This window comes from Lampris incognitus, chromosome 9 (assembly GCF_029633865.1).
Source record: "Lampris incognitus isolate fLamInc1 chromosome 9, fLamInc1.hap2, whole genome shotgun sequence".
Lineage (NCBI taxonomy): Eukaryota > Metazoa > Chordata > Actinopteri > Lampriformes > Lampridae > Lampris > Lampris incognitus.
Window position 1 is genome coordinate 19,709,991 of NC_079219.1, and position 22,608 is coordinate 19,732,598.

General features: G+C 43.2%; 1 protein-coding gene across 2 annotated transcripts in view; it reads right to left on the reverse strand.

Moving 5' to 3' along the window:
- The window catches only part of nt5c3a (5'-nucleotidase, cytosolic IIIA), a 43,723-nt gene that overhangs the window by 15,556 nt on the left and 5,559 nt on the right, over positions 1–22,608 (reverse strand). The window contains exon 1 of one of the 2 annotated variants that reach the window (XM_056285995.1): positions 5,259–5,277. The exons of the other annotated variant lie outside the window; for it this stretch is intronic. The gene's annotated coding sequence lies outside the window, so the exon portion shown is untranslated. Of the gene's footprint in view, positions 1–5,258; positions 5,278–22,608 lie in introns of those variants that run through there. 2 annotated transcript variants of the gene reach the window in all.

Below are 22,608 nucleotides of genomic sequence, written 5' to 3' on the forward strand. Positions count from 1 at the left end.
CGATCACGTACCCTACCATGCCTCCAGAGACTAAGCTAAAAACGGTTACTGCACCTGAAGTAGCTAACTCCACTCTGACAATTGCCAACCTCATAGTTGAACTGGAGAAGAATAGAGCAGCGATTTCTGCTGAAATACAAGCTTCGCTGTCTCCTATTCAAATGACCTTAAATGCGGTTCGAATCAAGGATGGAGGATTTGGGCTCTCGTATGATTGCAATGGATACTGCCCTCTCCGACCATAGTGACGGGCTAATCAGCATTGAAACACAGCCGAAACAACTCCAAACTGAAAACAGTCAACTTAAACACAAGACAGAAGACCTTGAAAATCGCTCTCATCGAAACAACATCACAGTAGTTGGACTACCCGAAGGTTACGAGGGACGTTTGGCCACAGATTTTAGGTCTACATTTTTCATTGACATATTGCAAGACAAATCGTTCACCTCACCACCAGAGCTTGAAATGGCACACCGCACGTTGAGAGCAAAACCAGGGGAAGGGGAAGGAGAACGGCCTCGACCCAAGATCATTCGCTTTCTACGCTACAAACAGAGGGACTAGGTACTTGCCCTAGCGAGAAAACGAGGTCAACTTGCATATCAGGGTCAAGGACTCTTTATTTTTCCAGACATGAGCAGCAAGCTGGCCAAGAAGCACACCACATTCCTCACAATCAAGTCCAAACTCTACAAGAGAGGTATTAAGTTCACACTCCGCCATCCAGCTGTACTTACACTAACACATCAGGGCGGGGAGCACAAGTTTCACACCGCAGAAGAGGCTGAAACGTTCTACAATCAACACAAGCCTGCAACGTACACGGCTCCTGAAATACTGCTCAGGCTTTCCTATTTGGTCCGGGACATGCATCAATTATATTAATAATTAAATAATTACAGGTGTCACGGTGGGAAGCTGATTTGGCAACCGTACACCTCGGCCCTTTTTTGAAACTTGATTATTTCAACCCGGCAAAGCTCCTCGTTATAATGCTAAACTTTGACTTTGGATTGTGTACCTGTAGCATTGGAATATGGGCTTAGCATTAATTCTGGACACTACAATTTGACTTTTTCCCCACTGCCGCGCTCACTATAATATCAGCTTCCTTAAGCCCAGTACACGAAAAACGGAGTCACTTCAGACAACTACGTCATCCACTGAATACAGTAGACTACGTGAGACTTCTCTTTTTTCAAACTGCAGTCATCTCAAATTCAGGGAATACCCCAGTCTAGTATTCCCTTCAAATTATCTAGCACCAAGCTTAAATATTTAGGAATAAATATTACTATTTCTATCCACTGTCTATGTGAGGAAAATCTTACAGCTCTAACGGCAACGGTAAAAACGGATCTGCAGAAATGGAACAGCCTACCCCTCTCCCTAGCAGATAGAGTACAATCCATTAAAATGTACATGCTCCCCAGATACTTATTTCAATGCCTACCTATTTTTCTTTTACACATAAACACTTCTTTCGCCAGTTGGATCCAATAATTTCAAATTTTATATGGGGGGTAAAATCCCATGAATTCGGATATTTTTGCTCCAGAGGGGGAGGTTACAGGGGGGACTTGGTCTACCAAATTTTCAATCATATTACTGGGCCACTAACATGCATAAAATGCACTCTGGATCTCAGACACTGATGATAACTGGATTCAATTAGAAGCTAACTCTTGTCATTCTTCATCCCTAAAAGCACTGGTGTGTAGCAGTCTTCAATTTAAGCCGAGACAGCACTCCTCTAACCCCATAGTAATTATCACTTTGAAAATCGGCAACAATTTAGGCAACAGTTCAGCTGGACTTCGCTGCTCCTAGCTACACCTATCTGCAACTATCAACTCTTTCAACCAGCCAAGATTGTTTCAAGATTTGCCGTCTGGCACAGACAAGGCCTATCCTGCCTGGGTGATCGTTATGTTGATGGCCTGTTTGTTAGCTTTGCACAACTACGTTCCACATTCAAACTTGAACATTCTGTTCTGTTTAGATATTTCCAAATTCACAACTTTGCCAAATCCAACACCCCAGCATTTCCGCAGGCTCCGCCCACATCAGGCATTGACCATCTTCTTGCAGTTACTGACTTGCCAAAAGGCCATATTTCTTTTATCTGCAGCAACTCCCCTTGCTCTGCATAAGATCAAGACAGGCTGGGAGACTGAACTGGGTATCACTCTGTCCAATGATTGGTGGGACACTGCAATAAGTGCAGTACACTCATCCTACTCTTGTGCGAGGCTTAGTCTCATTCAATTCAGAGTCCTTCATAGGATCCATTTTCGTAAAGCAAGATTATTGAAGACTTACCCAAACCTCTGATATTTGTGACAGATGCTCTCAGGCACCAGCAGACTTGACTCATACTATGTTCTGGACATGCCCGAGTTTGACGGAATCCTGGGGGTCTTTCTTTGACCTTATATCGGAGATTTTGGAATTGAATTTGGACCCATCACCTTAAATTGCTATCTTTGGTGTCCCTGAGGAGGGAGTTAAAATTACTGCTAAACAAATTAATGTAATCTCCTTTGCCTCTTTAATTGCCCATCATCATATTCTCCTCCAGTGGAAAAATCGCTCACCCCCCCTCAAACATGTCCTGGTTACGGGACAATGTAATTTCTGACATTGGAAAAGATCAAATTTGCTGTCCGGGGCTCAGCTGAAAATTTTTACAAACACCGGCAGCCTCTTATCTCTCAATTTGAAACGTTGCACTCTATCCCATTGGACTAGAGCAGTGGATGTATGATTTGGTTTAAATAACTGTGTATTGTTCTGGGATATGCACGTGCATGCATATAAATATAGTGTGTATATAGGTACATTAGGCATGTGTTTCTGTTGGTAGGCATACGTGCAGGTATAACAATGTGCAAGTACATACATCTTGGACTGTGGCCTTGTGGGGTGCAGGTGGTTTTTGAGGGCAGACCGATATGTTGATTTGATGTGTTACCAATTGTCCATACCTTTGTTTTTTTTTATTTCTTTATGTTATACAAGTATTTTGTTATCTTTGCTTATTCAATTCACTCATTTATTATCACCATTATTATTGCTGTTGTGGTTGTTTGTGATGTTAGCTATTAGGAGGGAGACAATGTTTATTGGTGGCTTCTCTTTTATATATATATATAATATTTTTCTTTGTATTGTGTGTTTTTGTTGAGGTGCAGGGGTTGGGTGGGGTGGAAGGGTGGGTGGGGAAAAGAGAATATGAAAAATGGTGACCTGTAAACCCAGTATTGTGTTTATTATTTGCTCATTTTTCATCAACAAAAAAATATATATTAAAAAAAAATTACTACCCAAATACCACCGCTCACCCACATGTCTTTAACTCCCCCAGCATGAACAGGGTCAGAGGACAGAGAGAGTGAGAAACAGAGAGAGGCTGGATGACCTCACTAGCAGAAGAGAGATGAAAAGCAAATAAAAGGACATTCATAGCACTGATGCTATTGACAATTGAGCCATTTTCTGTATCAGATTTGAAAGTCTGTGTTTAGGTGTCCTGATGCATGCTCAGTAATGCAGGTAAGAAAATCGAAGATGGGTGAATCAGTTCATCCGGACACGACATTTATTGACAGATACATTTCATGACTCATCTAAGTGACCTCTTCAGTCATCTGTGTTTAGGTGAAGGCCATCCCTTCAGAAGTGGTTCTGTTTCGACTGAGGAGTGACAGGTACGCCTGAACAAACCAATTCACCTCTAAGACCAACTGATGAGGGTAGTTAGAATTCCTTTTTTCTCGAACTCTAGCAGCCTCATGCGAAAACCTTTGAGAATGACGATGGCGGCAAGTTTCAGCCTAAACCTTCAGGGTTTGCACAGAGATCTAATGAAGACTCAGACTCCTGTGTTTGGCCCCTGGGCAGCCATTGCTGGAGGGTCTACGCCCATTCAGCTGACAGGTTTACGGGGACTACCGAGAGAAAATCAGAAAGTCTTGCAAACAGACCCTGTCATGCAACTGTCAACAAGTCAATGCAAGAACACAATGAATGCAGATCCGAGCTAGTTAATGTGTGTTTAAGTGTTCAGTTGTCTGTACATGTGAATATATAAGGAGAGGCTCATTTTTAACACAAGTACATGATCTGACTTGCCCCACAGCTGTATTTACAAAACTACACTGAACATCTTGGCTTTATGCATTAGCCCTGGCTTACTATGCTGCAGGGACATCTACCCAAGTGTACTGCAGTGTGCATGGCTGTGTCTAGCAACAGGGATTTCTACTTCTCATATTTCCATTTTGTTGTTTTTTCATGTCGTCTATGATTTGGTATTATTTGTGCAAAGCAATCTGCATCACGAGTTGTTACTTTCACTTTTAGTTGCTTTGTCATCTGTTAAGTTTTCTGAGATACGCCCAGTGCCACCATATCAATGTTACCCGGATACACAACACCCTACCCCCACCCCCCTCACACACACACACACACACACACACACACACACCCTACTCACAATTGAAAACTTGCTTCAAATTCTTGATGCAAGAATATCTGCCATCTTACCTTCAAACCGTTCAATTTGCCTGTTTTGTTTTTTCGGGGGGGGGGGGTTGGTGTGAGCCCGCTCGGCAAATGAGGCACCGTTGTATTAAAAGCATACACATCAGTTAAAACTGTTAGAAGGTTTTTCCAGAGACAGCGTCGGCCATCAAAACACGCCGACATGAATACATTTAGAGGAAAGGAAGGCAAAGCTGAGCTGCAGGCGGTTTTTGCGGTGTTCTCCCCGTGTTCAGAACAAGCCTGCCTGCAAAACCTGAAAGTTCTGTACACAGAGCACGAAATGCACCACCGCAAAGGACTGGTTATGTCACATCTTGTGCCTTGGTTTACTGTTTAGCTGTTCAGCCAACACTCTTAATCTGGACAACTTATAATCAGACTGACAAAAGAAAAAGCTTTCATTGCCAAGTTTGTTCAACCAAACGAGCAACCGGTTAAAAAAATAAAATAAAAAGAGTTCAAAGGTCACCATCACAGTATCTACATTATGAAGAAGTATTCCTGTTTCTAGAATGACCTTGGGTGATAGAGAAGATGATGTTATCTAATTTCTGAATTTATATCGGAGTAAAAAAAAACGTGATATTTTTGGCATTTGTAGAACTTTTCTGTATTAGAAATAAAGTCTACTCAGTTACACACACACACACACACACACACACACACACACGCACGCACGCACGCACGCACGCACACAAACCCCTTACCTCAGCTCTGTAGTCTCGGGCAAAGGAAGAGTGGGGAAAACGTTCTCTCGCTGAAGATGGTTTATATAGCCACAGTTAAACAGGGGGGCGTCACTCAAAATAGATTACAGCAGATCACCCCACCCCTCCCCCTTGCAGAGGGACAGGCAAAACACAAGCATACATGCATACAGACACATGCACACACACACACACACACACACACACACACACACACACCAGAATTTGTGTGCTGCATTTTTACACAATTTGGATAATGCCATTATTTTCAGTCATAAAACTTGGTCTCACACACACACACACACAGTATAAATAGATGTGGAATGGGGCCAGTGTATAGACGTGGACATCTGTAACCCAGCCTTGTTCCAATTATTTGACCTTTGCCCCCTGGAGTGTGTGGGTGTGTGTGAGGGGGGGCGCTTCTAAAAATGATGCAAATATTGATCAATTATTGGAAGCACCCATTGCCACCAGCCAATCTGCGTTATCAATGGCAAACACATTTCACCAATACCGATGAGCATATCCATTTCAAACCATACCTCCCACTTTCTCTCTCTCTCTCTCTCTCTCTCTCTCTCTCTCTCTCTCTCTCTCTCTCTCTCTCTCTCTCTCTCTCTCTCTCTCTCTCTCTCTCTCTCTCTCTCTCTCTCTCTCTCTCTCTCTCTCTCTCTCTCTCTCTCTCTCTCTCTCTCTCTCTCTCTCTCTCTCTCTCTCTCTCTCTCTCTCTCTCTCTCTCTCACACACACACACACACACACACACAACAATAGAAACCACAGCTTTTTTGAGTATGGCAACTGTGTCACAGGGCGACATGATTGGTAACACTGTGCTATCATCGTTTACCAACTTGAAATTAAAATATTCGAAGCGCAAATTGTACTGTAACACAGAACAAAATTTAAGTGGATAATGGTTTTAGCACTCAATTCCTATCTAATTTGGTTATGTGAATGTAATAATCAAATATGTAGGCAAACATCTAGTCGCACGTCGGTGTCAAAGCATCAGACATGCTTGCAAACACAACATTTAAGCATAGCTCTAGCTTAAGAGGTCAAATTGGCTGAGATTCAAGGAGAAGACCCAGAGAGTTTGCAGTCATTACAGTCAGGGAAACATCACAAACAAAGCAAATGCATGTCTCACATGTCAACACACATATGCACACACGCGCACACTTTATATAATGGGTGGAATTTGGTCTTATCTCCCCTTGCTGTTTCAATAATTGTGATGGGTCACACACACACACGTGCAGCAGTCCTGCAGTAATCAGGTTATATGGGTTCTTCAGTGCAAAGACAAATACAGCACAGTTTTATAGAACAGCAACACGTGGGTGCAAACCAGTCGACACATCTAGAAGTCTAAAGCCCAGCGCCACAGCGAGGAAAGCGGTTTCTTTTCTCTTCTGAGAGAAATGTCAATGTCCCCTCATAAGGATTTCAAAATCGCAAAGAAAGACACCCAAAGCTAGCATGTAAAGACAGAAAATTGCATCACTAGGGTGTATCTGATATTGCAGTGTTGATGTTGTTCCCACGACATCATAACTAATATGTTGCTCCTGGACCATCATTGCAACGGCCCAACCACGATGTTGCACTGTTGTGTGTTTGTGACTCGAGTAAAAAGACGGTTGTGGGATTAGGTTATGGGTTAGCATGGATTAGCTCTCGGTTAGGTTAAAGTTAGCTATTGGTTAAGGTTGGGGGGTAAGGTAAGTGTCTTTATGCATGCTTAATAATCGAGGTGAGGTAAGCACAAAGTTGAAAAGGTTCATCTGGGCACAGCCTTTATTGAGAGAAACGTTTCATCACTCTTCCAAGTGACCTCTTCAGTCTTGACAGAAGAGGTCGACTAAAGACTGAAGAGGTCACCTAGATGAGTGATGAAACGTTTCTCTCAATAAACATTGTGTCCAGATGAACTGATTCAACTTTCTGTGGTAAGGTAAATTTAAGGTTAAGGTTATGTTAGATTAGCTTTGGACTTTTTCCAATCTTTTTCCCCCTGTTGCAAAGGCACGACATTAAACCAACAGGATTGATCTGTTGCAATGATGGTTCTGGAGCAACATTAATTATGATGTTGTAGGAACACCACCAAAACGGCGATATCAGAGGGCCGGTGTCACTAGAGTCAAAAGTACAAGCTCCATAAGAGGCATGTGTGTGTTCACCAACAGCCATGGACACTACCCAACTGTCCGTGAGCAAGACAGTGAACCCTTTGCCCGCTAGTTGGTTGTAAATGCAAAAAAAAAAAAGTCTCCATCTCCTGGGATTTTATGGATGCATTTGTCAAAAAGAAATTAAATCAATAATGAAAAGATGTTATTAAGTATATATTTTCATAATATTCCACTTTTGACTTGGATTTCTTCACCTAATAATTGTAAACTTTAGAAAAGTTTCAGAGGCAGAGGAACACCTGAGTGCTGTGGCTCCGACTCTTGACCTTCCTACTGCTGGACTATAGGTCTTTGATACGTGATGAGATCTAAGATAACGCCGTACTATGGCAACTCGCTACAAGATTAGACATTCCCAACAGCTGGAAATCATGGGACTTGCCAACAGATTACCTATACCAAACTGGTACCACCATGGAGTAATGGCCGCAGACAGCACTGACAGAGGTGAGGTAAATGAGGTGGCGCCCTGGTGAGGCTACGATGGCGTTCTACCCAGCCCCGGATTCCCAACATACTGCTTTCTAATGTACAGTCACTCGACAACAAGCTGGACGAACTTCATTGCAGCATAAGCTCTCAAAGGGACATGAAGGACTGTTGTGTGTTCTGGTTTGCAGAGACTTGGCTGGGCCCTAATACACCTGAGAGGGCTATACAACCAGAGGGTTTTTATGTGCACCGCATGTACCGTTCCATGACAATTACTGGCAAGGTAAACGTAGGTGGTGTATGCTTCTTTGTTAACAATTCATGGTGCACTGATGTGGAAATAGTCTCTTAGTCCTGTTTACCAGTGTTGGAACAATTAATAATAAGGTGCAGACCATTCTATCTCCCAGGGGAATTCCCCTGCGTGTTGTTAACTGCTGTCGTCATATCACTGCAAGCTACTGCCGCAGAGGCACTGGATCAACGGTATGGAGCCATTAGCAGGCAGGACAACTTGCACCCTGAGGCCATTTCAATTGTGGCCAAGGATTTTAACCACTGTAACCTGGAATCTGTGCCAAGATTTTACCAACATGTCACCTGCCCAACCAGAAGCAGTAAGACTCTCGACCACTTTTACTCCATGATCAAGGCAGCTTACAGGCCTATCCCACGACCTCACTTACAGAAATCTTACCACCTGTCAGTGCTCTTGCTTGCTGCCTAGAAGCAGAGGGTGAGGTGCGTGCAGCCCACTATGAGGACAGCAGAGTGCTAGACTACAGAACACGAATCCAAACTTCAGGGATGTTTTGAATCAAAAGACTGGTCAATCTTTAAGGATTCAGCCACGAGTCTGGATGAGTATGCTGAATCGGTCACTGGCTATGTTAGATTCTGTGTGGATAACTGTATCCAAGTGTGGACTATTCACTCCTACCCCAACCAGAAGCCCTGGATTAACAGTGACATTCACCTGAGGTTGAGGGAGCGTATCTCTGCTTCTAAATCAGTGGACAAGGAGTGCTACAAAAAAAAAATCCAGGTATGACTTGGCATTAAAGTCACTAAAAGACAATATAGCAACAAACTGGAAAATGACTACAGTGGCTATGACTCGTGGCGCATGTGGAGGAGGCTGCAGGAGATTAAATCTAAACTCAGTATGGCTATCAAGACCTCTGGCATCTCTCCCGGATGAGTTTATCAACTTTTATGCCTGCTTTGACGCTCACAACAGGGACCCAGTGACAGCAGCACAGTGCCCACCTGATGAAGTCCATCTACAGGTAACAGAGGCTGATGGGATTAAAACTTTTAAAAGGGTTAAGCTTTGTAAAGCTGCTGGACCAGACGACATCCCTTCCCATGTCCTCATGGCATTTTACACTATCTCAGGTTTTTACTGACATTTTTAAGCTGTCCCTGTCATTGCGTGTGGTTCCACTGTGTTTTAAGAAAACAACCATGGGGGCTATACCTAAGAAAACACCCGTCTCTTGCCTTGATGATAACCGACTTGTTGTTTTGACCTCAGTTATTATTTAGGGCCTGGAAGGATTGGTTATGTCATATATATAAAATGTAAATTCCTGTTACCCATGACCCATTACAGTTTGCCTACTGTTCCAACAGAACTTTAGATGACACTATCCCACTTGCTCTGCATACTGCTTTAGTACACCTTGAAAAGAAAAATACCTATATCAGAATGTTGTTTTTATTGAATATAGCTCTGCTTTTAATACAATTGCACCATCCAAACTGGTGTTGAAACTGAGCGGTCTTGGTTTGGACAACTCTGTCTGTAATTGGCTATTTGATTTCCTGATATGCAGGCCCCAGATAGTGAGAATAGCTAAAACATACTCATCCACATGAGTTCTTAGGACCGGCGCACCTCAGGGCTGCTGTCTCTGTCCCCTATTGTACAGTCTGTTTGCACATGACTATATTGCCAAATATGACAACAACAGCATCATTAAATTTGCAGATGACACCAGAGTGATTTGACTAATAAGCTACAGTGATGAGAGGGCCTATAGGAGGGGAGCAGATGATTTTACCATATGGTACCATGATAACAACCTCTCAGACAAAAGAAATCATTGTTGACTTTAGAAAGATCAGAGAAAATCACATTCCCATTTCCATCAATGGGTCATCTGTTGAAATTGTGGAGTTTTAGATTTCTCGGTTTACACATCACACACAACCTCCCATGGTCTCTCAACAACAATTGCATCCTCAAGAAGGCAAAGCAGAGACTGTATTTTCTGAGGAGTCTTTAGAATTTTGGTATGAGTACCAAAATTCTTATGAACTTTTATTGCAGTACCATCGAAAGTGTCTTGACAGGCTGTATCATAGTGTGGTTTGGCAACCTGACTACTTCAAAAGACTTTAAAGACAGCAGCAAAAATCACTGGCATGTAACTACTACAACTTCACAATATTTATACCACTCACTGCAAAAGCAAAGCCCAAAACATCATTAAGGACACCAGCCACTCATAATCTGTTCTCGCACCTTCCATCTAAAAACTGTTACCAGAGCATCAAATTACACACCTCTTGTCGCAGTAACAGTTTCTTTCCAAAGGCTGTTCAAAGGTTGTTGAACAGCTGACGCACCCATATGCACCTTACATTGTTGCATTGGGCGGCACAGTGGGCCAGTGGTTAGCGCCGTTGCCTCACAGCAAGAAGGTCCTGGGTTCGAACCCCAGGCTGTCACAGGTCCTTTCTGTGCGGAATTTGCATTTTCTCCCCGTGTCTGCGTGGGTTTCCTCCGGGTGCTCCGGTTTCCTCCCACCATCAAAAAAGACATGCATGTTAGGCTAAATAATTCTGCCTGTGCCCCTGACCAAGGCAATGGAAAGAAGAACTGGAGTTGGTCCCCGGGTGCTGCAGCTGCCCACTGCTCCTATACAATAGGATGGGTTAAATGCAGAAGACAAATTTCACTGTAACCTGTACAATGACAAAATAAAGTGGCTTTCTTCTTTCTCTTATCATGTACTTTTCTATATTGTGAATATAATGTATGAATTCATCGTCTACATAGTAGTCTATGTAGGTCTGTAGTGGTTTTTTTTTGGGATGGTGTGTCCTTTGTCCGTGTCCTTTGTGTTAAGGCAGAAAGAGTCAGAGCACAAGAATTTCATTGTATTGCATTGCAATACACACGACAATAAATAGGCAGCACGGTGGCGCAGTGGTTAGTGCTGTCGCCTCACAGCAAGAAGGTCCTAGGTTCAAACCCTGGGGTTGTCCAGACTTGTGGGGTCATCCCAGGTTCTGTGTGGAGTTTGCATGTTCTCCCCATGTCTGTGTGGGTTTTCTCGGGGTGCTCCGGTTTCCCCCACCATCAAAAAGACATGCATGTTAGGGTTAATACTCCTGTCTGTGCCCCTGACCAAGGCATGGCAAGACAAACTGGAGTTGGTCCCTGAGCGCTGCACGGCAGCTGCCCACTGCTCCTAGCTACACAGCTAGGATGGGTTAAATGCAGAGGAAGAATTTCCCCAAGGGGATCAATGAAATAAAAAAATAATAATAAAATACAGTTGAATTTGAACTTAAGTACATATAGAAACAAATGGAGTATCTGATTCTGATTTTAAATGCCCAAAATGTCAAATGTTTGACCGACATGTACACTTGGTGATGCCAATACCGTATCTGTGTTCAACCATTACTCAGCTAATGTCCCATTTAACTTCCAGTTTGTGCAAATATAAAGCCTCCTGAGAGTGGACTTATTTTAGGGCTATACTAATAAAATTGACTTGAATGCATGATTATCTGGCTGAGTCACTGAATGCTACGTGATGAAAAGGTTTCCCAATGCACAGAAGTTGCTGTCGGCAATCTAGCAACTTTGCTCTACCTTTCTGATTCTGCACAACTGAATGTACAACCTTTGAACATATTTTAAAACCTCAATCTGAGTTCAGCTTTTGTTTACTTCTGCTCCTACTCCGTACAGTCTGTAGGGCTGTGTGCCATATGAAGCAGGCTGGAACATGAGAAAACGGGCTGTCCTCTTCCACAGAGGACCACCTTGCATGCCGCAGCACCTAAGAGGCGGCCAGTGTTGTCCAATTGCATTTCAGCAGAGTAGGAACACATCCCTGTGCCGCCTCTGCAAGGTCGCTTTTGTGCTGGGTTCGAAAAGGTACATTCCAACCAATCAGTGGAGAGATGGAAGGGGAGGATGAGCAGTTGAGCTCCTGTTTGGTGGAGCAACGCAGTGGTCCGATAATCTTCCTCTTATAATTGGGAAGCCTTTAGGTGGTGCTCCTCTCAGCTCTTGTGTCTCCAGACTTGTCTATCAAACAGAACCACACTGGGCTCACTGGAGTATTCTGTTCCATTTACTGTCTGAATACGGCAGCTCTGACCTTTACATTTCTATCAGTTGTATGTAACATGGCCGATCCGGGGACTGATGCTTCTCCTTCAGTTATGAGCCTCTTCGGGATTCTTTTGTGTCAAACACACAGTGTTGCACTCTAGTTTTGTTGTGCTTCGGCTGCTTTTTATGATTTTGTTTTAAATTCATTTGTTGCCAATAAGCTCAAACCCACTGTGAAACTTCAACCTCGCTGCAAGGCTTTGTAAAAGAAGCGGGGAGACGTCCGATTTAGGTCAGATATGAAACCCTTGTACAACCCAAACCCCCTAAGGCACAGCACATGTGTCAGGTGATGGGGAGGACTCCTGCTTGTCCCACTGCTCTTGTTCCCTCGAACATATACAAACCATTATACAAACCACTTTGCCCTCAGAGAAAACAGGTTCTGCCTGAGTTTAATGGATTCATCTGCTTCACACTGGAATCTGCTCCCAACAGCACTTGTGCAAAGAGAGGGAGATTTATGGCCCTCAGAAGACGGGTCACAACCTCTAAAGTGTGCAAACAAAATATTTTGTAATTGGAGATATCACAGGTTGCCAAATGTTTCACTGACACCTTAGGGACTTAGCATTTGCTTTTAGTCAGTGTCTTTTAAAATCAATACGACCTTATCATTTTTCAAATGTGTGTCAGCAAAGTCACAAGCTATAACTAGCAAAGAGGTCAACGGTGAGGGTGATGGCACGCTGACAGAATTCCTGTGAGTATAAAAGGATCATGTCGATAGAGAAGCTAGTTAAAGAAATAACAGAAATATGATCTTAGGAAAGTAGTAGGTGATCTTTTTTCCCCCCTTGGTTGTTAAAAACCCTCTGCTCTTTACAGCACTTCACAGCTCAGAGGGAGTTTTTGGTTTTAGTAGTTCAGATCATGCCTGCAGACACTGAGGCAGCGTCGCAATTTCATGAACATTTACAACCCCCAAAAACATCTGCAAGGGGGGAAAAAAAACTCAGATCAACAACTTTTCCATCGACTGTCAAACAGCCAGTCTTGACATTCTCCCAACATTCCTTTGAAATACTACCCACATTCAGCGGGCTCCCTCAACAACAGCAAATTAGAAAAAAGGTTGGAGATGGCTGCCGTGGCCTGGCCTTTGCTCGCTGAGGTCAAAGGTTGCAGAGACAAAATACAAGGTGTGCTGGTATTTGCTTTTTCATCTGACCCCTCCACACACACACACACACACACACACACACACACAGAGTCAGAAAATTTGTGGCGTCATCATGGTTCATGTGCTGCAAATTAAAACTATTGTGAAAGAAAGGGGAACATATGTACTGAACCGAGGACAAGGATAGTGGGGGTTGCTGCTTTTGAGTACTCACTGTCACCTATTAGCCCGAATTAGATTGACGTTTTTCTCCAGATAACAATAGATAAGGACCTATCAGTAGTCATGATAATGCTGGGTGTTGCACCAGTTGTGTTTAGAGGTAATACAAGTCTGGTTTAAACCTTATCCCCATTTCTGTCCCAATTCAGGGAAAAGTACGAAATAAATTCTATCATAATAACATCATCGGCTACGCTAGATTATTAGACTCCCAGTTAGGTTTTTTTGCTGTAATGTCACACATTCACTAGCTTGCTGATAGATTGTCACCACTGCTATATGAACCCGGGAAACCTCGGTGCTGCAGATCTTCTCTACCGGCGGGGGGTTGGGGTTGACCAGAACTCACACACACCATTCACTGGGCCTGAGCTAGCTCAGCGGCCCAATGATTGCAACATCAATGCCAACAAGCAGTTACAGATAATATCCGCCTGTACATTTTTGTATGATCATGTTTGTGTTGTAAGTTGTTTTTGTTTTTTTTGACAAGACTATCTGCCTGCCTGTTTGTGTAACTGATTATGTACTGTGTCCGCCTTTCTGCTGGCCTGCCTGCTGTCTAACAAACTTACTGTCACCAACTGCATTGCCTGTCTCTCTATCTGAATGATTGCCTAGCTGCTTGCCTGCCTCTCTCCAACTGCCAGCCTTCCTGCCTGCTGTCTTTCTGCCTCTCTGCATGTTTGTATGCCTTGCCCTTTTAGGTCTGGTGGGAGGACTCATATACCTTCCAGCCAAAACCGCTACAATATCACTGAACACATGGTGTCCTCATGAGGGTAACTACGGTTTACCAGGGCTCCTTCTGTTGCCCCTCCACACAGCCAGCTGCTTACTTCATCCTGGTGACAGCCGTCTGTTGGGCTACAGATTACTCAGTTTGGCAAAATCAGGACACACTCACCAAACTCAAAACTGCAGGCTTCAACCTTTTACTACTTTCTGCCCTTAGCTCCGACTTCTGACTTGAGGAACGGTTTGAGAACCACTGCTCTAGACCAGTTTCATGAGTTGATCCCAACAATCCCATTTGGGGACATTGGGTGTGGCCTCCCTCTCATCGAGAGCGACGTCAAGAAAGCACTTCAATAACAGTCATTTCCATCACAACAGCTGGCACATGCTAGCATCTTGCGCACAATGCCAGTGTCATGAGCACACCCGGTATCATGGGCGAGCCCACCCATCCAGGATTGTAACCTTCCCAGGAGAAATCAGCATTATTATAGTTATTTTCATATGTGTGTGTTAGTTGTGATTTATTATTATTATTATTGCTGTTATTTGATAGATATGCGCTTTATCCAAAATGTTTCTTTTGTATTCAACTACCTTGCAACATTAGTGTTTGGAAAATCATGTTTCTATTGTGGGATGAAAGCCTGAAAGAATTGGTTCTGTTTCTGATAATATGGTCTAAGTATGCCCTCTGCTGGTGATCCACTAGACTGGTTTTGAGTAGTGCGTAACAACGGGAGTGACGTCACCTCTGCGTATTGTTTTTTTCCAAGTCAGTACGACGCTTCACTTCAGCCAGTGTCTGGCTAGCTTCCAGCTTTAGGTGGTTAAAAATACTGGGTCTTTTTCAGTGTATGTTTGCCAGAGTAACAGATATGTGAGAGAGAGAGTAGAATACAATGTCCCCTGTGCTGCATGTCTTGCTTGTTTGATGGGTAGTGCTGTCCATGGTGCTGATGCAACTGTCACGACGTCACTGTTTTGTGACTTTGTTTTGCACTAATAACTGACTTGGGCCTCGGACTGTTTGTGTATGAATTGTAAGGTTTAATAGTGGGGGTGAGGCTACACTATCGGGACACAATTAATTCATATTGTCTGAACCAAAATTTAAGTGTCATTAAAATATACAGTAAATAAGCATTTTTCATAGTAGTCTTAACATATAATAATAATAATCCATCCATCCATCCATTATCCAAACCGCTTATCCTACTCAGGGCTGCGGGGATGCTGGATAATAATAATAATAATAATAATAATAACCTATTTATATAGCACTTTTCTAAAACAATGTTAAAGTGCTTCACAAAAAAATAAAATCAGACAAGACAAAAATAGGAGTAAGACCAAATAAGAGTAAAAATAAAAACAGTATAAATAAAAACAAATAAACATTTGTAAAGGCTTTTATAAAAAGAAAAGTTATAAGACGAGATTTAAAAGAAGCTAGAGACTTGGTTTGTCTTAGCTCAACAGGAAGAGACTGCCATAGTGTAACAAACCGAGACCTGGGAATAACCAGCAGGGCTCCATCTGCGGATCTTAGTGGTCAAGGGGGCATATACCAGGTCAATAAATCAGAAATCTGTGTAGGACCAAGACCATTTTAAAGCCTTAAACATGAGCAATACATTTTTAAAATCAATTCGAAACATAACAGGGAGCAAGTGTAGGAAGGCAAGCACAGGAGTGATATGGTCATGCCCCTTTGTCCCAGTAATGAGCCGAGCAGCGGCATTTTGTACATACTGCAGACGGTGGAGGGAGCCCTTGCTAATACCAGAATAAAGTGCATTACAATAGTCAAGCCAAGAATACATAAAAGCATGTACAACTTTTTGCAGATTGGCAACTGATAAAAATGACCTAATTTTGGAGATTAGCTTGAGCTGGAGAAAGCATGACTGAACGTGTTTGATTTGATCATCAAAACTGAGGTTAGCATCGACTATTACCCCAAGATACAAACATAGATCATATTGAACTATTCGTATGAATCTGCTATTGCATTAAAAAGTCTGGGGGAAAAAAAAGGGCCCACCCATAAAAACCAAACACCTGGCCGTTCATTTTCCTCTGGTGCCAGGACTGGACATGAGACTTGGGCTACAGTCACACATGCGCGAATACAGAGGAAAAACATTGGTGAATAAGTTATAGTTGTATACTGCAAAATATGAATTGATGTTATTTGTAAATTTTCCATTTATTTACGTTCAATGCCTGTCTCTCGACTCACTGCCAGCCAGGCAGCATGTCGCTCATGGGGCAGTTGTAGTTTTTAAGGGCAATGTCATACAATACTGGCTGGTTACACACAGCAACAACCAAAGCCTCCTCAGTTCTGGCTCCCTAAGAAAACTACAGCCAATTACAGCCAAGTGGGGCCAGCCACACACACACACACTTCTTTGCTATTGGTTGACGCTGCAAATTCGCCGGTCAAACTTCACCAAAGTTGGAACTCAATGCGAAGCAAAGACGCAAATTTTCTTCACCACCAAAAGCAAATGTTTTATTCACCCCTTCGCTCATACAGAATGGAAATGTACAGGAGGTGAATATTCGCCAATGTTAATTTCGCGCATGTGTAACTGTTCTATAATAGTGTTTTCACCATTCACCACTGCCACCATTGCTTATCATTTTGCTGCACTGCATTTTGACATCGTGGCCCCTCTAAGGGCTTTTAAATTCTCAAAGGCTGAAACATGTCGAGTTATTTTCTTCTCCTGCAGGTACACCATGTTCCAAGGCCCCCCAAGCATGGCTTTGAAAGATATTTCAATGTGAGGCCACGTGAAGGTCACTGAACAGTTGCTCATGTTCTCTCTTGCAGTCAAAAAGGTGAAATGCACAAGCAGGCTCTATGGTCACTGGTTCACACACGGATAAACAAAAAGTTAGAGAGGCTGGTTGGTGCAGAAGATACCCAGACCCACTGATTAAAAAGATTTCAATAAAGCTCAATAACCTTGTCCACTAAGCAAGTTTAATAGCCTAAACTGTCCATTAATAGCCACTGGCAACTACTATGTGTCCTGTAAACGTGCTCTTGAGTCCAACTGTGAAATTCATCCATACCAATTTTTACATTGATGAGAGGATCCTTTACACCCAACATGAATTCTCTACAATCGCTAAATGTTTAGCTACACCTTGTTAATTGGAATAGGCTACCTCAATGATATGCCAATATAATAATCTAACAGGAACTAGACCGGATACGCTGCATGTAAGACAATTTCATTGTTCAAAACAGATGGTAAATTTTGATCTCTGCAAAATTTAAGTTCCTGGCTACTCAGTATACCATCGCTGGGTGAACCTAAAGATTCTGTAAATTTAGCACATCTTAGCCCTAAGAGATTTTTTTTTTTTGAATTGCATTTTCACTATATCATATTTATCTCACCGGCATTTCTCTGCGATACACTGTAGTGGTATTAAAAGTAGTGGTAGAAGAAGATGAACAAGAAGTAGATCATTATTATTTGAGGGACACAGGGGGTTAAACATATTAACCCAACCACTGAGGATGCACAAGCCAGTGCATTGTTAGTGCTGGTCCCAAGCCCGGATAAATGAGGAGGGTTGTGTCAGAAAGGGCATCCAGCGTTAAATCTTTCCCAAATCAAATATGCAGATCATAAATCAGATTTCCTTACCGGCTCGGTCAAGGCCCGGGTTACCAACGACCACCACCGATATTGTTGGCCAGCAGGGTGCCACTGGAAACTATGCTACTGGTGGATGAAGAAGGAGAGGGGAAAAGCATGTCCAGAGGCAGCGGGAGAGGAGGAAGGAAGGGTAAGAGTGTAAAGGTGAGAGTCGGAACTTTGAATGTTGGCACTATGACTGGCAAAAGGAGAGAGCTGGCTGATATGATGGAAAGAAGAAAGGTAAGCATACTGTGTGCAAGAGACCAGGTGGAAGGGGAGTTAAGGCCAGGAGCATCGGAGGTGGGTTCAAACTCTTCTACCATGTGTGAATGGGGGGAGAAATGGGGTAGGGGTAATTCTGAAGGAACAGTATATCAAGACTGTGTTGGAGGTGAAGAGAGTGTTGGACAGAGTGAAGCAGATGAAGCTGGAAATCGAAGGGGTGGTGATGAACATTATCAGCACATATGCCCTGCAAGTTGGGTGAGAGATGGAAGAGAAAGAAGAATCCTAGAGTGAGTTGGATGAAGTGGTGGAGAGTATACCCAAGGGGGAGAGAGTGGTGATTGGAGCGGACTTCAATGGGCATGTTGGTGAAGGGGACAGAGGTGATGAGGAGGTGACGGGTAGGTATGGTGTTAAGGATAGGAATGTGGAAGGACAGATGATGGTGGGTTTGCAAAAATGAAGAAATGGCTGTGATGAATACATATTTCAAGGAGAGGGAGGAACACAGTGACGTATAAGAGTGGATAAAAGTGCACACAGGTGGACTATATCCTATGTAGGAGGTGCAATCTGAAAGGGATTGGGGACTGGAAGGTGGTGACAGGGGAGAACGTAGCTAGGCAGCATCAGATGGTGGTCTGTAGGATGACTTTGGAGACCAAGAAGAAGAAGAGAATAAGGCAGAGCCAAAGATCAAATGGTGGAAGTTGACGAAGGAAGACTGTTGTGTGGAGTTCAGGGAGGACTTAAGACAGGCTCTGGGTGGAAGTGAAGAGTTGCCAGATGGCTGGGAAACCACTGCAGAAATAGTGAGGGAGACAGCTAGGAAGGTACTAAGTGTGTCATCAGGACAGAGGAAGGAAGACAAGGAGACTTGGTGGTGGAAAGAGGAAATACAGCAAAGTATACAGAGGAAGAGGTTGGCAAAGAAGAAGTGGGGTAGACAGAGAGATGATGAAAGTAGACAGGAGTACAAGGAGATGTGGTGTAAAGTGAAGAGAGAGGTGGCAAAGGCAAAGGAAAAGGCATATGGTGAGTTGTATGAGAGGTTAGACACAAAGGAAGGAGAAAAGGACCTGTACTGATTGGCTGTACATAATCCAGAAAGGGCCAATGTGGGTGCGGGTCTTTTTTCCAACCAAGCAGTTACACACCTGATTCTATTAGTCAACCAATAGCCTTTGCTAAGGACCTTGATTTGTAGACTCAGGTGTATAACTGTTTGGTTGGAACAAAGACCTGCACCCACACCAGCCCTTTCTGGATCATGTTGCCCATCCCTGGGCTAGACAGAGTAACCAAGCTAGGAAGGATGTGCAGCAGGTCAGGGCAATGAAGGATAGAGATGGAAATGTGCTGACAAGCGAGGAGAGTGTGTTGAGAAGGTGGAAGGAGTACTCTGAGGGGCTGATGAATGAAGAAAATTATAGAGAGAGAAGGTTGGATGATGTGGGGATAGTATATCAGGAAAGTGTGATGGATTAGCAAGGAGGAAGTGAAGGCAGCTATGAAGAGGATGAAGAGTGGAAAGGCAGTTGGTCCAGATGACATACCTGTGGGGGTCTTCAGGAGAGATGGCAGTGGAGTTTTTAACTAGATTGTTTAACACAATCTTGGAAAGTGAGAGGATGCCTGAGGAGTGGAGAAGAAGCATACTGGTACCAATTTTCAATAATAAGGGTGATATGCAGAGCTGTAGTAACTACAGAGGTATAAAGTTGATCAGCCACAGTATGAAGATATGGGAAAGAGTAATAGAAGCTAGGTTAAGAGGAGAGGTGACGGTTAGCGAGCAGCAGTATGGTTTCATGCCACAAAAGAGCACTACAGATGCGATGTTTGCTTTGATAATGTTGATGGAGAAGTATAGAGAAGGTTAGAAGGAGTTATATTCTGTCTTTGTGGATTTAGAGAAAACATGACAGGGTGGTGAGAGAGGAGGTGTGGTATTGTATAAGATAGTCGGGAGTGGCAGAGAAGTATGTAGGAGTGGTGCATGATATAATATGTATGAGGGAAGTGTGACAATAGTGAGGTGTGCCGTTGGAATGACAGATTGGGTTCAAGGTGGAGGTAGGATTACATCAAGGATCGGCTCTGAGCCCTTTCTTGTTTGCAATGGTGATGGACAGGTTGACGGACGAGATCAGACAGGAGTCTCTTATGACATTTGCGGAAGACATTGTGATCTGTAGCGAGAGTATGGTGCAGGTTGAGGAGAGCCTGGAGAGGTGTAGGTATGCACTGGAGAGAAGAGGAATGAAAGTCAGTAGGAGCAAGACGGAATACATATGTGTGAATGAGAGGGAGGACAGTGGAATGGTGAAGGTGCACGGAGTACAGGTGACGAAGGCGTATACGTTTAAATAGTTGGGGTCAACTGTCCAAAGTAACAGGGAGTGCAGAAGAGAGTGCAGGCAGGGTAGAGTGGGTGGAGAAGCATGTCAGGAGTGATTTACGACAGAAGGATATCAGCAAGAGTTAAAGGGAAGGTTTACAAGATGGTAGTGAGACAACCTATGTTGTATGGTTTGGACATGGTGACACTGATTAAAAGACAGGAGGTGGAGTTGGAGGTGACAGAGTTGAAGATGCTAAGATTTTCTTTGGGGGTGACAAAGAAGGACAGGATTGGGAACAAGTATATTAGAGGGACAGCTCAGGTTGGACGGTTTGGAGACAAAGCAAGAGAGGCAAAATTGAAATGGTTTGGACATGTGTGGAGGAGAGATGATGGGTATATTGGGAGAAGGATACTGAATATGGAGCTGCCAGGGAAGAGGAAAAGAGGAAGGCCGAAGAGGAGGTTTATGGATGAGGGAGGACATGCAGGTGGCTGGCGTGACAGGAAGATGCAGAGCACAGGAAGAGATGGAAATAGATGATCCGCTGTGGCGACCCCTAATGGGAGCAGCCGGAAGTAGTAGTAGTAGTATTAGGGGGTTAAACCTATTACAAGAAATAATATAGCCCTGACCTTTAATCTCATTTGCGAATGGCTACTTTTAATGTTGGTGAAAAGGGAACTTTCAGCCACCATCAATTTTGTTCAAATTTTAAAAATGTCTGATATTAAAGATGTGACTTAAAAGGCATTAAACAAAAGTTTCAATTAAAAAAAGCACCATTAAAGCTGCATTAAGATCTCTGACCACTACAGGACAGGCAGTAGTGCTACAGAGACTCCAAAAAAAAAGACACACAGCTAAGTGACTCCTCATCCCTCCTTTCTTTTCACTACGCTGGCTGAAGTGTAGCAAACGGCACACTCACTATCCATTTTTCCAACTGGATAGTGCTTGAAGAGGACTCAAAAGTGACGCCCATGCTGCTCCATTTCTTCTGCACATGTAAGTATGCAATCGTTCACGAAAATGTTCCCCTATGAACTTGCTAATTTCATACATATTTCTATGTTATTGTGCTTGCATCCTTTCTGTCTGTGATTGTCCACAGGTAACTTCACCCTAGACCGTGTTATGAACATGAATCCTTTCACATTAAAGGGAGTCATTTGATTCACGGGAGTCCTCTGATTCACAGTTAAGATAAAAAAAATATTGCTTAATGCAGCTTTAACTACAATGAATAAAACATGCTCAAAAAGCTCGGTATAGGGGCACCCCGGTGGCTCACTGGTAGAGTGTGTACCACATAAGGCTGAGTCCTTACTGCAGCGGCCTGGGTTCGAATCTGGCTGGAGCCCTTTTCTGCATGTCATCCCCTCTCTCTCCCCTGCCTTTCTTCTCTCTCTCTCTCCTATCACTATCAAATAAAATGCCATAAAAAAAAAAGCTCTGTATAACTTGGTCAGATCTGCCTTATCAGGAGTGTGTGGATGTAGACCAATCACAACATGACTGACAGTGGCATTTTGCCAGCAACCCAAAAAACACAACTACACATTCGTCAGTAACAGCTAGTTAGTGCTCTGCTAGCAACGGCAACATTAGGTAGGATCGGCACATTTCAGTCAAACATGTTTGAACTGACAGATACCGATTTTACTGAGGATTAACCAGAGGTCCTGTAGTCAAAAAACAGACAATTTCATGGGACTCAAACCAGTCACTGAATGGTGAGTTAAAAGGCTGAATGTACATGACAGCTAAGCTTGCATTAGCTATCCAAGATACATGATCTAACTGACCTTTCTGCACATTTACAACATGAATGCATAGTCATGAGTAAGAGTGTGTTGTTTTAGTGTTCAGGGATGGGCAACATGATCCAGAAAAGGCCGGTCTGGGTGCAAGTCTTTGTTCCAACCAAGCAGTTACACACCTGATTCTATTAGTCAACCAATAGTCTTTGCT